The 17,041-nt window shown below is 46.7% G+C and overlaps 1 protein-coding gene across 4 annotated transcripts in view; it reads right to left on the bottom strand.

The window, feature by feature from the left end:
• Positions 1 to 8,967, bottom strand: part of LOC110502196 (ras-associated and pleckstrin homology domains-containing protein 1) — a 166,092-nt gene extending 157,125 nt beyond the window's left edge. For all 4 annotated transcript variants that reach the window (XR_005038903.1, XR_005038902.1, XM_036959495.1 and 1 more), the window contains exon 1: positions 8,744 to 8,967. The gene's annotated coding sequence lies outside the window, so the exon portion shown is untranslated. The remainder of the gene's footprint in view (positions 1 to 8,743) is intronic.
• Between the last annotated feature and the right edge of the window lie 8,074 nt (positions 8,968 to 17,041).

Genomic DNA, 17,041 nt, shown 5'->3' with positions numbered 1-17,041 from the left:
GAGGAGAGAGGAGAGAGAGAAGAGAGCTGAGAGAGAGAGAAGAGTTGAGAAGGTAGAGGAGAGAGGAGAGAGAGAAGAGTTGAGAAGGTAGAGGAGAGAGGAGAGAGAGAAGAGTTGAGAAGGTAGAGGAGAGAGGAGAGAGAGAAGAGTTGAGAAGGTAGAGGAGAGAGGAGAGAAAGAAGAGTTGAGAAAGTAGAGGAGAGAGAGAAGGGCTACTTTTGAGGATCCTTTCCAGAAAACTAAACTGCCACCTGGCATGAGTGATTGGTTGGCAGGATGAAAGCAGCGTCAGTGAGAACTGCCTCGGCCTCCCCAAAAGCTGAGTGGAAGAAGGCTGAAGTGGATGGCATCCAACTAACGCGAGGTGTGGTGCAACCCGAAAAAAGTATTATTGATTAAGCTATAGTTTAGGCCTACTACATTACCTAGAAATAAATATTGATCGGCCATATCTGCCTGCAAATGGTCCCACACCTATTAAGGCTATATTATACACAACGTAGCTCAAGAGAAAGCGGGAACAGGCGGATACGGTATGAAAAGCCAGCGTGAGCAGGCGGGTACAGTATGAAAAGCCAGCGAGAGCAGGCGGGTACAGTATGAAAAGCCAGCGTGAGCAGGCAGGTACGGTATGAAAAGCCAGCGGGAGCAGGCGGGTACAGTATGAAAAGCAAGCGTGAGCAGGCGGGTACAGTATGAAAAGCCAGCGTGAGCAGGCGGGTACAGTATGAAAGGCCAGCGGGAGCAGGCGGGTACAGTATGAAAGGCCAGCGGGAGCAGGCGGGTACAGTATGAAAAGCCAGCGGGAGCAGGCGGCTACAGTATGAAAAGCCAGCGTGAGCAGGCGGGTACAGTATGAAAAGCCAGCGTGAGCAGGCGGGTACAGTATGAAAGGCCAGGGGGAGCAGGCGGGTACAGTATGAAAAGCCAGCGGGAGCAGGCGGGTACAGTATGAAAAGCCAGCGGGAGCAGGCAGGTACAGTATGAAAAGCCAGCGGGAGCAGGCGGGTACAGTATGAAAAGCCAGCGGGAGCAGGCGGGTACAGTATGAAAAGCCAGCGGGAGCAGGCGGCTACAGTATGAAAAGCCAGCGGGAGCAGGTGGGTACAGTATGAAAAGCCAGCGGGAGCAGGCGGGTACAGTATGAAAAGTCAGCGGGAGCAGGCGGGTACAGTATGAAAAGCCAGCGGGAGCAGGCGGGTACAGTATGAAAAGCCAGCGGGAGCAGGCGGGTACAGTATGAAAAGCCAGCGGGAGCAGGCGGGTACAGTATGAAAAGCCCTGTAAAAGCCAGATTGTATTTTATAACTTAGCAAGTCATTGTTGGGCAAAAGAACAAGCTTCTCCCTCCAATGCACAGTGCATTGAAACTATGCAGGCGTTGGAGAGGTGTGTGGCCACTTGGAGACACCAGTGAGTCCTCTCACTAAACCCCAGTCTGGAGAGGTGTGTGGCCAATTAGAGACACCAGTGAGTCCTCTCACTAAACCCCAGTCTGGAGAGGTGTGTGGCCAAATGGAGACACCAGTGAGTCCTCTCACTAAACCCCAGTCTGGAGAGGTGTGTGGCCAATTGGAGACACCAGTGAGTCCTCTCACTAAACCCCAGTCTGGAGAGGTGTGTGGCCACTTGGAGACACCAGTGAGTCCTCTCACTAAACCCCAGTCTGGAGAGGTGTGTGGCCAATTAGAGACACCAGTGAGTCCTCTCACTAAACCCCAGTCTGGAGAGGTGTGTGGCCACTTGGAGACACCAGTGAGTCTTCTCACTAAACCCCAGTCTGGAGAGGTGTGTGGCCAATTGGAGACACCAGTGAGTCCTCTCACTTGTCTTATGTTGCACCTACTCCACATGTTCAGCTCCGTCCCCGAACAGGCCGATTCAGCCCTGACCATATTAACCACATCCTCATCGGCAGACTCAACAGCCTTGGTTTCTCAAATGATTGCCTCGCCTGGTTTACCAACTACTTCTCTGATAGAGTTCAGTGTGTCAAATCGGAGGGCCTGTTGTCTGGACCTCTGACAGTCTCTATGGGTGTGTCACAGGGTTCAATTCTCAGGCCGACTCTTTTCTCTGTGTACATCAATGATGTTGCTCTTGCTGCTGGTGATTCCCTGATCCACCTCTACGCAGACGACACCATTCTGTATACCTCTGGCCCTTCTTTGGACACTGTGTTAACTAACCTCCAGACGAGCTTCAATGCCATACAACTGTCCTTCCGTGGCCTCCAGCTGCTCTCAAATGCAAGTAAAACTAAATGCATGCTCTTCAACCGATCGCTGCCCGCACCTACCCGCCCGTCCAGCATCACTACTCTGGACGGTTCTGACTTAGAATATGTGGACAACTACAAATAACTAGGTGTCTGGTTAGACTGTAGGCTCTCCTTCCAGACTCACATTAAACATCTCCAATCCAAAATTAAATCTAGAATTGGCTTCCTATATCGCAACAAAGCATCCTTCACTCATGCTGCCAAACATACCCTTGTAAAACTGACTATCCTACCGATCCTTGACTTTGGCGATGTCATTTACAAAATAGCCTCCAACACTCTACTCAACAAACTGGATGCAGCCTATCACAGTGCAATCCGTTTTGTCACCAAAGCCCCATATACTATCTACCATTGCGACCTGTACGCTCTCGTTGGCTGGCCCTCGCTTCATACTCGTCGCCAAACCCACTGCCTCCAGGTCATTTATAAGTCTATGCTAGGTAAAGCCCCGCCTCATCTCAGCTCACTGGTCACCATAGCAGCACCCATCTGTAGCACGCTCTCCAGCAGGTATAGCTCTCTGGTCATCCCCAAAACCAATTCCTCCTTTGGTCGTCTTTCCTTTCAGTACTCTGCTGCCAATGACTGGAACGAACTGCAAAAATCTCTGAAACTGGAAACACTTATCTCCCTCACTAGCTTTAAGCACCAGCTGTCAGAGCAGCTCACAGCCTGTACATAGCCCATCTATAATTTAGCCCAAACAACTACCGCTTCCCCTTCTGTATTTATTTTGCTCCTTTGCACCCCAGTATTTCTACTTTGCACATTCACTCATCTACTGCCTAATCTACCATTCCAGTGTTTTACTTGCTATATTGTATTTACTTTGCCACCATGGCCTATTGATTTCCTTTACATCCCTTATCTCACCTCATTTGCTCACATTGTATATAGACTTTTTCTAATGTATTATTGACTGTATGTTTGTTTTACTCCATGTGTAACTCTGTGTTGTTGTCTGTGTCGAACTGCTTTGCTTTATCTTGGCCAGGTAGCAGTTGTAAATGAGAACTTGTTCTCAACTGGCCTACCTGGTTAAATAAAGGTGAAATAAATCAACAACAAAAAAAATGTCTATGGGTCCCCCTGACCCCTCCACAGCAGAGACCAGCTAGATGTCTATAGGTTCCCCTCCACAGCAGAGACCAGCTAGATGTCTATAGGTTCCCCTGACCCCTCCACAGCAGAGACCAGCTAGATGTCTATAGGACCCCTCCACAACAGAGACCAGCTAGATGTCTATAGGTTCCCCTGACCCCTCCACAACAGAGACCAGCTAGATGTCTATAGGTTCCCTCCACAACAGAGACCAGCTAGATGTCTATAGGTTCCCCTGAACCCTCCACAGCAGAGACCAGCAAGATGTCCATAGGTTCCCCTGACCCCTCCACAGCAGAGACCAGCAAGATGTCCATAGGTTCCCCTGACCCCTCCACAGCAGAGACCAGCAAGATGTCTATAGGTTCCCCTGACCCCTCCACAACAGAGACCAGCAAGATGTCTATAGGTTCCCCTGACCCCTCCACAGCAGAGACCAGCTAGATGTCTATAGGTTCCCCTGACCCCTCCACAGCAGAGACCAGCTAGATGTCTATAGGTTCCCCTCCACAACAGAGACCAGCTAGATGTCTATAGGTTCCCCTCCACAACAGAGACCAGCTAGATGTCTATAGGTTCCCCTCCACAGCAGAGACCAGCTAGATGTCTATAGGTTCCCCTGACCCCTCCACAGCAGAGACCAGCTAGATGTCTATAGGTTCCCCTCCACAACAGAGACCAGCTAGATGTCTATAGGTTCCCCTGACCCCTCCACAACAGAGACCAGCAAGATGTCTATAGGTTCCCCTGACCCCTCCACAGCAGAGACCAGCTAGATGTCTATAGGTTCCACCCCACAACAGAGACCAGCTAGATGTCTATAGGTTCCCCTCCACAACAGAGACCAGCTAGATGTCTATAGGTTCCCCTGACCCCTCCACAACAGAGACCAGCAAGATGTCTATAGGTTCCCCTGACCCCTCCACAGCAGAGACCAGCTAGATGTCTATAGGTTCCCCTGACCCCTCCACAGCAGAGACCAGCTAGATGTCTATAGGTTCCCCTCCACAACAGAGACCAGCTAGATGTCTATAGGTTCCCGTCCACAACAGAGACCAGCTAGATGTCTATAGGTTCCCCTCCACAACAGAGACCAGCTAGATGTCTATAGGTCCCCTGACCCCTCCACAACATAGACCAGCTAGATGTCTATAGGTCCCCTCCACAACAGAGATCAGCTAGATGTCTATAGGTCCCCTGACCCCTCCACAGCAGAGACCAGCAAGATGTCTATAGGTTCCCTGACCCCTCCACAACAGAGACCAAGTAAATGTCTATAGGTCCCCTCTACAACATAGACCAGCTAGATGTCTATAGGTTCCCCTGACCCCTCCACAGCAGAGACCAGCTAGATGTCTATAGGTTCCCTCCACAACAGAGACCAGCTAGATGTCTATAGGACCCCTCCACAACAGAGACCAGCTAGATGTCTATAGGTTCCCCTGACCCCTCCACAGCAGAGACCAGCTAGATGTCTATAGGTTCCCCTGACCCCTCCACAGCAGAGACCAACTAGATGTCTATAGGTTCCCCTGACCCCTCCACAGCAGAGACCAGCTAGATGTCTATAGGTTCCCTCCACAACAGAGACCAGCTAGATGTCTATAGGACCCCTTCACAGCAGAGACCAGCTAGATGTCTATAGGTTCCCCTGACCCCTCCACAACAGAGACCAGCTAGATGTCTATAGGTCCCTTGACCCCTCCACAACAGAGACCAGCTAGATGTCTATAGGTTCCCCTGACCCCTCCACAACAGAGACCAGCTAGATGTCTATAGGACCCCTAAACAGCAGAGACCAGCTAGATGTCTATAGGACCCCTCCACAACAGAGACCAGTTAGATGTCTATAGGTTCCCCTGACCCCTCCACAGCAGAGACCAGCTAGATGTCTATAGGACCCCTAAACAGCAGAGACCAGCTAGATGTCTATAGGACCCCTCCACAACAGAGACCAGTTAGATGTCTATAGGTTCCCCTGACCCCTCCACAGCAGAGACCAGCTAGATGTCTATAGGACCCCTCCACAGCAGAGACCAGCTAGATGTCTATAGGACCCCTCCACAGCAGAGACCAGCTAGATGTCTATAGGACCCCTCCACAGCAGAGACCAGCTAAATGTCTATAGGACCCCTCCACAGCAGAGACCAGCTAGATGTCTATAGGTTCCCCTGACCCCTCCACAGCAGAGACCAGCTAGATGTCTATAGGTTCCCCTGACCCCCCCACAGCAGAGACCAGCTAGATGTCTATAGGTTCCCCTGACCCCTCCACAGCAGAGACCAGCAAGATGTCTATAGGTTCCCCTGACCCCTCCACAACAGAGACCAGCTAGATGTCTATAGGTCCCCTCCACAACAGAGACCAGCTAGATGTCTATAGGTCCCCTGACCCCTCCACAGCAGAGACCAACTAGATGTCTATAGGTTCCCCTGACCCCTCCACAACAGAGACCAGCTAGATGTCTATAGGTTCCCCTGACCCCTCCACAACAGAGACCAGCTAGATGTCTATAGGTTCCCCTGACCCCTCCACAACAGAGACCAGCTAGATGTCTATAGGTTCCCCTGACCCCTCCACAACAGAGACCAGCTAGATGTCTATAGGTTCCCCTGACCCCTCCACAACAGAGACCAGCTAGATGTCTATAGGTTCCCCTGACCCCTCCACAGCAGAGACCAACTAGATGTCTATAGGTTCCCCTGACCCCTCCACAGCAGAGACCAGCTAGATGTCTATAGGTCCCCTCCACAACAGAGACCAGCTAGATGTCTATAGGTCCCCTGACCCCTTCACAGCAGAGACCAGCTGTTTCAGATGAGGATGGAAGGACTTCAGATTCCTCACTGATGACAAATGCCTGTTAGATTTTTTCCCCTCCGTCTCAAAAAAGTCTTTTTTTTTTAAAGGCACATTTTCTCATCTCCTCCCAACTGCATGTGCTGCCATAGAAATAGAAGGAATAGAACAGGCATCCCCATTCAATTCAAAGATGCAGTCATTGCAAGTGTCCCCGTAGGAGCAAAGCAGGAAGTACAAAACAGGAAGTGCTAATATACACAACTGTTCACAAGTTCGGGGTCACTTAGAAATGTCCCTGTTTTTGAAAGAAAAATATGCTTTTGTCCATTAAAATAAGATCAAATTGATCAGAAAGACAGTGTAGACATTGTTCATGTTGTAAATGACTATTGTAGCTGGAAACGGCTGATTTTCTATGGAATATCTACATAGGCCCATTATCAGCAATCCAAGTGTATCATTGTAAAAGGCTAATTGATCATTAGAAAACCCTTTTGCAATTGTTGGCACAGCTGAAAACTGTTCTGATTAAAGAAGCAATAAAACTGGCCTTCTTTAGACTAGTTGAGTATCTGGAGCATCAGCATTTGTGGGTTCGATTACAGGCTCAAAATGGCCAGAAACAAAGACCTTTCTTCTGAAACTCGTAACTCTAATCTATTCTTGAGAAACAGACACCTCACACGTCCTCAACTGGCAGCTTCATTAAATAGTGCCCTGCAAAACACCAGTCTCAACGTCAACAGTGAAGAGGCGACTCCGGGATGCTGTTTTAAAATGTAAAAAAATTACTTTCAACCCTTGAAACAATTGAGACATGGATTGTGTATGTGTGCCATTCAGAGGGTGAATGGGCAAGACAAAAAATGTAAGTGCCTTTGAACGAGGTATGAAAGTAGTAGGTGTCAGGTGACCTGTTTTGTGTCAAGAACTGCAACGCTGCTGGGTTTTTCCTCACTCAACAAATTCCTGTGTGTATCAAGAATGTTCCACCAACCAAAGGACATCCAGCCAACTTGACACAACTGTGGGAAGCATCGGAGTCAACATGGGCCAGCATCCCTGTGGAACACTTTCAACAGTCCATGCCCTGACGAATTGAGGCTGTTGAGGGCAAACCTCCCATTTGGGGGTGGGGGGGTTGCAACTCAATATTAGGAAGGTGTTCTTAATGTTTTGTACACTCAGTGTAGATGTATGTAGGCTTATCTGATAGAGTTGGCTACCCTACCTGACACAAAGGAAACAGGACACACATAAGCAAATGTTCACATACAATCACTGCAGAGATTCATCACTGTATCCAACGCAATACAGCACAGCTGTGCCAGTAGTTGTTCATTTTATGGCCCTGCTCTCCGGCCCTGCTCTCCGGCCCTACTGTGAAAGGTGGATTCAGCAGATGCAGAGATCAGGGTGTAGAATGCAACCTACATATGTTTATGACACTAACCCGTTCAGCCAATAAAAACAACCAGATTTTAGTCTGGCTCCAGAACTACATTACAACTAGCATGTGTTCGTCTGGGAATATTGCGGATTATCAAACTAGATGCTCGTTCTCCAGTTAGAAATCCTGAGTGTAGAGGCAGCGTGACACCGTGAGATAAAGTCAAGCCGGCCCTACGTCATCATTTACCGGGGACGCTTGTCTATAGATATTTTTATCTGACCGTAAACCTAGATTTTAGGCACATGCTGAGCATCAGACAGGCCTGTCATCAGACTGAGGCAAGGTAACATCACTACCGCGGCTCTCTTTAACCACTAAACCAGCCGTATATACATTTTGTAAAGATGAATAGTTTGTTGAGAATAACATTTTAAAAAGGTGTCCTATTCGGTATTGCGTTCGAGATGAACCAACAGTTCTGCGATGAGAATCTGGAAATGACAGGATGTCCAAATCCACAGACATTTAACACTGGGACGAGAACACGCCCATGTCAATGCCTCGCCGCGCTTCGATCATCTGTGTATGTCTAATTAACTATTTACATTCACGAAACACAAAAACTAGGAACATGTTCCCTATTAGGGCTAGGATACTAAATCTAAACCTTTACTTGGCATTATTCTCTACGGCAATAGTGTTCACAGGCCAGGAACCATCCAAGGCTTTTTCCCTCTGTGTGCTTGTCCATTCTGCGGCATAAACTACATATTCAATTTAGCCTGAAAACGTCTTTGCCAGCTGCAGATGCCTTCAATTCTAATCTGCTGCCTTCGTTGAAATGCATGAACATGGTAGCAAGGTCTCCTAGTGCATTTTCGGCCTAGCGATAAATCCATGTTTATTATTGCATTCAAAATGTGCCGTTTGTGTTTCCAAATGTCTTAATATCTCACCGCTGTAGACATCTAGGCTATTTCATGGTAACCTGATGTGGTAATCCGATGTAATAGTGTAACATTCAACATTGTACAGCATATCAACTGAACAGCCTCCAGTAAATCAATGCAATGTACATCTGAGATCATTTAGCAAATGCAGCGCTAGAAAATAAAGGTGACTTTAACGAGAGAGAGAGAAAGCAAACGGATAACGTTACTTACTGTCACAAATCCAGAACGTTTTCCTCGGGATTCCAACGTAAAAACGGGTAGGTTTAAATGTGTCGCAAATCCGGGTGTCAATGCAATATTGTGGTGTTCAGAAGTGAACGGTTTTCACCGCCGTTACTGGCTCGCTGCTCCATTCCGGGGAAATCAGCCGGGAGTGCGCCTACATGGGATGCGCGTTCCCGAATTACTGTTTCCTGTCCAGCCCGAAACCAACCCTGCAATCAGCCTCGACCAAATCAACCAACCAACCCTACAATCATTCTTGACCAATCAACCAAGCTAAAACAAACGCAATTTATTTGATAGGCAATCGTATACACACTCACTGGCCAGTTTGTTAGGAACAACTTCTCTCTGGGAATGAATCGCTCATAGAGAGAGTGAGTCACGTGGCCATGGCTTGCTATATAAAGCAGGCAGACAGGCATGAAGGCCTTCAGGTAAAGAGCGTCTCTGGTTTGAAGTGGTGGGAACACAGGGTTTAGCTTTCAAGGAGCCTGAAAAGAGTGTCTGACTTGGAAAAGTGTCATATTTTCAGAAGGAGTCAGGAAATTGGTTAACGAAGAAGGATTGGAGTGAAAGAGAGAGGAGGTTGAGAAAGACAAGAGGATTAGTTTGAATCTGTTGAAGTTGACAATAACGAGGGTGAGGTTATGTCGAAGAACACGGGTGTGAAGTTCAAACAGAACTCACCAGTTTGAGTTCTGGAGGTGAAATGGGTAGGTGTTGTGAGGAGCCCGAACCTTGCATTGATGGACATGATAAAGTTGAAGTCTGAAGTTTACACATGTAACAGTTAAGCTTCCGTCCGTCCCCTCGCCCCGACCCGGGCTCGAACCAGGGACCCTCTGCACACATCGACAACTGACACCCACGAAGCATCGTTACCCATCGCTCCACAAAAGCCGCAGCCCTTGCAGAGCAAAGGGGAACCACTACTTCAAGGTCTCAGAGCAGGCTCAGTATTGGTTTGTACTGGTTTATGGTTCATTTAACAGGCTTATGCATTTGTTTTATTGAAACAGTACATGAGGTTAAACTAAATACTGAGAAAGTTATGTTTTTAAATACAAGTCAATGTATTAACTAGTATGACTGTTTTACACTGAACAGAAATATAAAACGCAACATGTGAAGTGTTGGTCCCGTGTTTCATGAGCTGAAATAAAAGATCTCAGAAATGTTCCATACACACAAAAAGCTTATTTCTCTCAAATGTTTTTGCATAAATTTGTTTACATCCCTGTTAGTGAGCATTTCTCCTTTGCCAAGATAATCCATCCACCTGACAGGTGTGGCATATCAAGAAGTTGATTAAACAGCATGATCATTACAGTGGTGCATCTTGTGCTGGGGAGTGTGCACGTTTTGAGGGTGAATGCAATTGGCATGCATGACTGCAGGAATGTCCCGCTGAACTGTTGCCAGAGACTTGAAGAATAATTTCTCTACCATAAACTGCCTCCAACATTCTTTTAGAGAATTTGGCAGTACGTCCAACCGGCATCACAAACGCAGACCTCGTGTAAACCCCGCCAGCCTTGAACCTTCACATCTTCTTCACCTGCGGGATCATCTGAGGGGGGGGGGGGGGGTTACTGATTCTGATTGGCTGGGCCTGGCTGCCAAGTGGGTGGGCCTATGCCCTCCCATGCCTGCCCAAGCATGTGAAATCCATAGATTAGTGGCTAATTAATTCATTTCAATTCAGTGATTTCCTCGTATGAACAGTAACTTAGTAAAATCTTAGAAATTGTTTAATTTTGCATTTTTTATTTTTGTTCAGTATAAATATTATGATATTAACATATTATGTTACTGTACTTACTGTAGTTTCTAGTCTTTTACTGACTGAATTATTAATGTTTTGCAGATCGAAATTCAACCAGGCCAACAATTCCACTGCGATGGCAAGAGCACTGTTAGGTGCTTTAGATCAGAGCACTGTTAGGTGCTTTAGATCAGAGCACTGTTAGGTGCTTTAGATCAGAGCACTGTTAGGTGCTTTAGATCAGAGCACTGTTAGGTGCTTTAGATCAGAGCACTGTTAGGTGCTTTAGATCAGAGCACTGTTAGGTGCTTTAGATCAGAGCACTGTTAGGTGCTTTAGATCAGAGCACTGTTAGGTGCTTTAGATCAGAGCACTGTTAGGTGCTTTAGATCAGAGCACTGTTAGGTGTTTTAGATCAGGGGAGTCAATCCATGGAGGTCCTAGTCTCTTCTGTTTTTTCCCATCAACCCGGTGAGGGGTGATATTCACTAATTAGTGACCTTCATTCATCAATGAAGGACAAGGAGGAGTCGAAAACCCTGCAAGACACTCGTCCCACCGTGGATTGAGTTTGACACGTTTCTGAAAAGCATCCTGAGACGTATGTACAGAGATTGTATTGGCCGTAGAATTAGAATCGAAGAAAAATCCAATCACATTGGGTCATTTTTGGGGGGGGGGGGGGGGGGGGGGGATCTCCATCTCAGAATGCACGTATCAGGATAACAGGCGTTGTGTCTGAGAGAGAAGAGGCCAACCAACACTGTTTTGGATGGGAATGTCTGTTCTACTCACTGTAATTCTATGGGACAATGGCTGTGCTACATTATGTACAGTCGTGGCCAAAAGATTTGAGAATGACACAAATATTAATTTCCACAAAGTTCGCTGCTTCAGTGTCTTTAGATATTTTTGTCAGATGTTACTATGGAATACTGAAGTATAATTACAAGCATTTCATAAGTGTCAAAGGATTTTATTGACAATTACATGAAGTTGATGCAAATAGTCAATATTTGCAGTGTTGACCCTTCTTTTTCAAGACCTCTGCAATCCGCCCCTGGCATGCTGTCAATTAACTTCTGGGCCACATCCTGACTGATGGCAGCCCATTATTGCATAATCAATGCTTGGAGTTTGTCAGAATTTGTGGGTTTTTGTTTGTCCACCCGCCTCTTGAGGATTGACCACAAGTTCTCAATGGGATTAAGGTCTGAGGAGTTTCCTGGCCATGGACCCAAAATATCGATGTTTTGTTCACCGAGCCACTTAGTTATCACTTTTGCCTTATGGCAAGGAGCTCCATTATGCTGGAAAAGGCATTGTTCATCACCAAACTGTTCCTGGATAGTTGGGAGAAGTTGCTCTCTGTGGATGTGTTGGTACCATTCTTTATTCATGGCTGTGTTCTTAGGCAAAATTGTGAGTGAGCCCACTCACATGGCTGAGAAGCAACCCCACACATGAATGGTCTCAGGATGCTTTACTGTTGGCACGACACAGGACTGATGGTAGCGCTCACCTTGTCTTCTCCGGACAAGCTTTTTTCCGGATGACCCAAACAATCGGAAAGGGGATTCAACAGAGAAAATGACTTTACCCCAGTCCTCAGCAGTCCAATCCCTGTACCTTTTGCAGAATATCAGTTTGTCCCTGATGTTTTTCATGGAGAGAGGTGGCTTCTTTGCTGCCCTTCTTGACACCAGGCCATCCTTCAAAAGTCTTCGCCTCACTGTGCGTGCAGATGCACTCACACCTGCCTGTTGCCATTCCTGAACAAGCTCTGTACTGGTGGTGCCCCGATCCCGCAGCTGAGTCAACTTTAGGAGACTGTCCTGGTTCTTGCTGGACTTTCTTGGGCGCCCTGAAGCCTTCTGCAGAAATTCAGTTGAAATGTTCTTGGGGGATTCAGTTCATTTGCATGGCAAAGAGGGACTTTGCAATTAATTAGAATTCATCTGATCACTCTTCATAACATTCTGGAGTATATGCAAATTGCCATCATACGAACTGAGGTAGCAGACTTTGTGAAAATTAATAATTGTCTCATTCTCAAAACTTTTGGCCACGACTGTACACTGAGTACACCAAACATTAGGAACACCTTCCTAATATTGAGTTGAACCACCCCTTTCCCCTTTTCCAGGAGCTGAGTCGAGACCACTGGTTACTGTATATCCAGGGGCTGAGTCGAGACCACTGGTTACTGTATGTCCAGGGGTTGAGTCGAGACCACTGGTTACTGTATGTCCAGGGGCTGAGTCGAGACCACTGGTTACTGTATATCCAGGGGCTGAGTCGAGACCACTGGTTACTGTATATCCAGGGGCTGAGTCGAGACCACTGGTTACTGTATATCCAGGGGCTGAGTCGAGACCACTGGTTACTGTATGTCCAGGGGCTGAGTCGAGACCACTGGTTACTGTATGTCCAGGGGCTGAGTCGAGACCACTGGTTACTGTATATCCAGGGGCTGAGTCGAGACCACTAGTTACTGTATATCCAGGGGCTGAGTCGAGACCACTGGTTACTGTATATCCAGGGGCTGAGTCGAGACCACTAGTTACTGTATATCCAGGGGCTGAGTCGAGACCACTTGTTACTGTATATCCAGGGGCTGAGTCGAGACCACTAGTTACTGTATATCCAGGGGCTGAGTCGAGACCACTAGTTACTGTATATCCAGGGGCTGAGTCGAGACCACTAGTTACTGTATATCCAGGGGCTGAAATGACATCCCTGCAGCTACTTTATCTGACCCTTTGATTTAGAGGAACGATAGAATGTCACTTTTGTAGTCTCAACGTCACATTTCTAACACTGACATTACGTTCTCCTCTTCTTACTTACCACACTACCAGAGAATACAGATATCTAAACGAGGGCATAGAGGACACAGGTTTCCTTCTTTAATGCTGTATAAGGTCTATGCTTTGGTGTGACTCTGATTACCACCCCTGATAGTTCTGTGGAACCACCACCACATTGTGGTTAAACCTCTCACTCCTCTTCACTCTGTTCGCTGTATCAACTCTCTCCTAACCCACCTCTGAGTCAGCCCCAGAGAGCAGGGGTTTACCTTGCAGGGGAGAGGTGTTAAACTGTGACTGGCTCTTCCTTCTTACCAAATAAATGTTCAAACCAAGACCTTATGATGACAGATATCCTCCTGCCTTTTGGATAGCATATGCCCCCTAGTGGATGAAAGCTATAACTACAGCATTACCAGAAGAACACTGTCCTAACGAAAGAGTTGAGGAACTAAATAAAAAAATAAATTCTGGACAGCTAGGTAGGCCTTCTACAGTGATGAAATCAAACCACTGAATAAAAACTAAATTCAGAACAGCTAGGTAGGCCTTCTACAGTGATGAAATCAAACCACTGAAAAAAAACTAAATTCAGAACAGCTAGGTAGGCCTTCTACAGTGATGAAATCAAACCACTGAAAAAAAACTAAATTCAGAACAGCTAGGTAGGCCTTCTACAGTGATGAAATCAAACCACTGAATAAAAACTAAATTCAGAACAGCTAGGTAGGCCTTCTACAGTGATGAAATCAAACCACTGAATAAAAACTAAATTCAGAACAGCTAGGTAGGCCTTCTACAGTGATGAAATCAAACCACTGAATAAAAACTAAATTCAGAACAGCTAGGTAGGCCTTCTACAGTGATGAAATCAAACCACTGAATAAAAACTAAATTCAGAACAGCTAGGTAGGCCTTCTACAGTGATGAAATCAAACCACTGAAAAAAAACTAAATTCAGCGAAATGGCACAAGGAACTCGAGGCTTTAGCCAACATCTCCAAGTTTGTGCCCTCCTTCCGCATTGCAGGGCTTAACCCAGATGATGGCAGAGGAATAGCACCGAGGAAGTGGACGCCGAGGAACTTGAAGCTCTCGACACGCTCCTCTACAGCTTATTGATGTGGATGGGGGCGTGCTCACCCCTCCGTTTCCTGTGGTCCACGATCGGCTCTTTTGTCTTGCTGACGTTGAGGGAGAGGTTGTTGTCCTGGCGCCACACCGCCAGGTCTCTGACCTCCTCCCTATAGGCTCACACCACACTGCCAGGTCTCTGACCTCCTCCCTATAGGTTCACACCACACCGCCAGGTCTCTGACCTCCTCCATATAGGCTCACACCACACTGCCAGGTCTCTGACCTCCTCCCTGTAGGCTCACACCACACTGCCAGGTCTCTGACCTCCTCCCTATAGGTTCACACCACACCGCCAGGTCTCTGACCTCCTGCATATAGGCTCACACCACACTGCCAGGTCTCTGACCTCCTCCCTGTAGGCTCACACCACACTGCCAGGTCTCTGACCTCCTCCCTGTAGGCTCACACCACACTGCCAGGTCTCTGACCTCCTCCCTATAGGCTCACACCACACTGGCAGGTCTCTGACCTCCTCCCTATAGGCTCACACCACACTGCCAGGTCTCTGGCCTCCTCCCTATAGGCTCCAACCACACTGCCAGGTCTCTGACCTCCTCCCTATAGGCTCCAACCACACTGCCAGGTCTCTGACCTCCTCCATATAGGCTCACACCACACTGCCAGGTCTCTGACCTCCTCCATATAGGCTCACACCACACTGCCAGGTCTCTGGCCTCCTCCCTATAGGCTCCAACCACACTGCCAGGTCTCTGACCTCCTCCCTATAGGCTCCAACCACACTGCCAGGTCTCTGACCTCCTCCCTATAGGCTCACACCACACTGCCAGGTCTCTGACCTCCTCCATATAGGCTCACACCACACTACCAGAGAATACAGATATCTAAACGAGGGCAAAGAGGACACAGGTTTCCTTCTTTAATACTGTATAAGGTCTATGCTTTGGTGTGACTATGATTACCACCCCTGATAGTTCTGTGGAACCACCACCACATTGTGGTTAAACCTCTCACTTCCTCTTCACTCTGTTTGCCGTGTCAACTCTCTCCTAACCCACCTCCGAGTCAGACCCAGAGAGCAGGGGTTTGCCTTGCAGGGGACATTTACAAAAGTAGGGCACTACATGGAATAGGGTGCTATTTGGGATGCAGCCACGGACTTAAAAACATGTTTACAGCTCTTCAGAGTACAGCAGCCATGATGTCATTTATAGGGTGGAGTGAGGGAGAAGAGGGAGGGAGAAGGGTGTTGAGGACAAGGCATGGAAGACTCAAAAAGCTGACAGACAGTTGAAGTCGGAATTTATATACACTTAGGTTGGAATCATAAACTCGTTTTTCAACCACTCCACAAATTTCTTGTTAACAAAGTATAGTTTTGGCAAGTCGGTTAGGACACCTACTTTGCGCATGACACAAGTAATTTTTTCCAACAATTTCACTGTGTCACAATTCCAGCGGGTCAGAAGTTTATATACACTAAGTTGACAGTGCTTTTTAAACAACTTGGAAAATTCCAGGAAATGATGACATGGCTTTAGAAGCTTCTGATAGGCTAATTGACATAATTTGAGTCAATTGGAGGTGTACCTGTGGATGTATTTCAAGGCCTACCTTCAAACGCATTGCTTGACATCATAGGAAAATCTAAAGAAATCAGTGAAGACCTCAGAAAAAAAATTGTAGAGCAATTTCCAAACACCTGTATCCACAGTAAAACGAGTGGAGTGGCCATCACAAAGCCCTGACCTCAATCCTATAGAAAATATGTGGGCAGAACTGAAAAAGTGTGTGCGAGCAACGAGGCCCACAAACCTGACTCTGTTACACCAGCTTTGTCACGAGGAATGGGCCAAAATTCACCAAACCTATTGTGGGAAACTCGTGGAAGGCTACCCAAAACATTTGACCCAAGTTTAAACAATTTAAAGGCAATGCTACCAAATACTAATTGACTGTATTTAACTTCTGACCCACCTGAAATTTTATGAAAGAAATAAAAGCTGAAATAAATCATTCTCTCTATTATTATTTTGACATTTCACATTCTTAAAATAAAGTGGTGATCCTAACTGACCTAAGACAGGGCATTTTTTTACTAGGATTAAATGTCTGGAATTGTGAAAAACTGAGTTTAAATGTATTTGGCTAAGCTGTATGTAAACTTCCGACATCAACTGTACACAGTGGAATTTAAAAACTCTCAAATTTCCAATTTGATCTTTAACGGAAGAGAATGCATGGTATTCGGGCCTGGCTTTGTCAATAATAAATGATACATGGATTGAATCTGCTCGTTAACACAGTAAACTCAACGTCTGTGAATGCATTGACAGACGTGGTCTCAAACTGCCAACATATTCTCTATATGGGGTAGCCTAGTGGTTAGAGCGTTGGACTAGTAACCGGAAGGTTGCAAGTTCAAACCCCCGAGCTGACAAGGTGCAAATCTGTCATTCTGAACAAGGTGGTTAACCCACTGTTCCTAGGCCGTCATTGAAAATAAGAATGTGTTCTTAACTGACTTGCCTAGTTAAATAAAGTTACAATTTAATAAAAAAACAAAAACAATGATGTACTACGTTGCACCAGCTCTACGGGGTCCTTGTTCTA

Source organism: Oncorhynchus mykiss, chromosome 22 (assembly GCF_013265735.2).
Source record: "Oncorhynchus mykiss isolate Arlee chromosome 22, USDA_OmykA_1.1, whole genome shotgun sequence".
NCBI lineage: Eukaryota > Metazoa > Chordata > Actinopteri > Salmoniformes > Salmonidae > Oncorhynchus > Oncorhynchus mykiss.
This window is presented reverse-complemented; position numbering and strand designations above follow the sequence as displayed.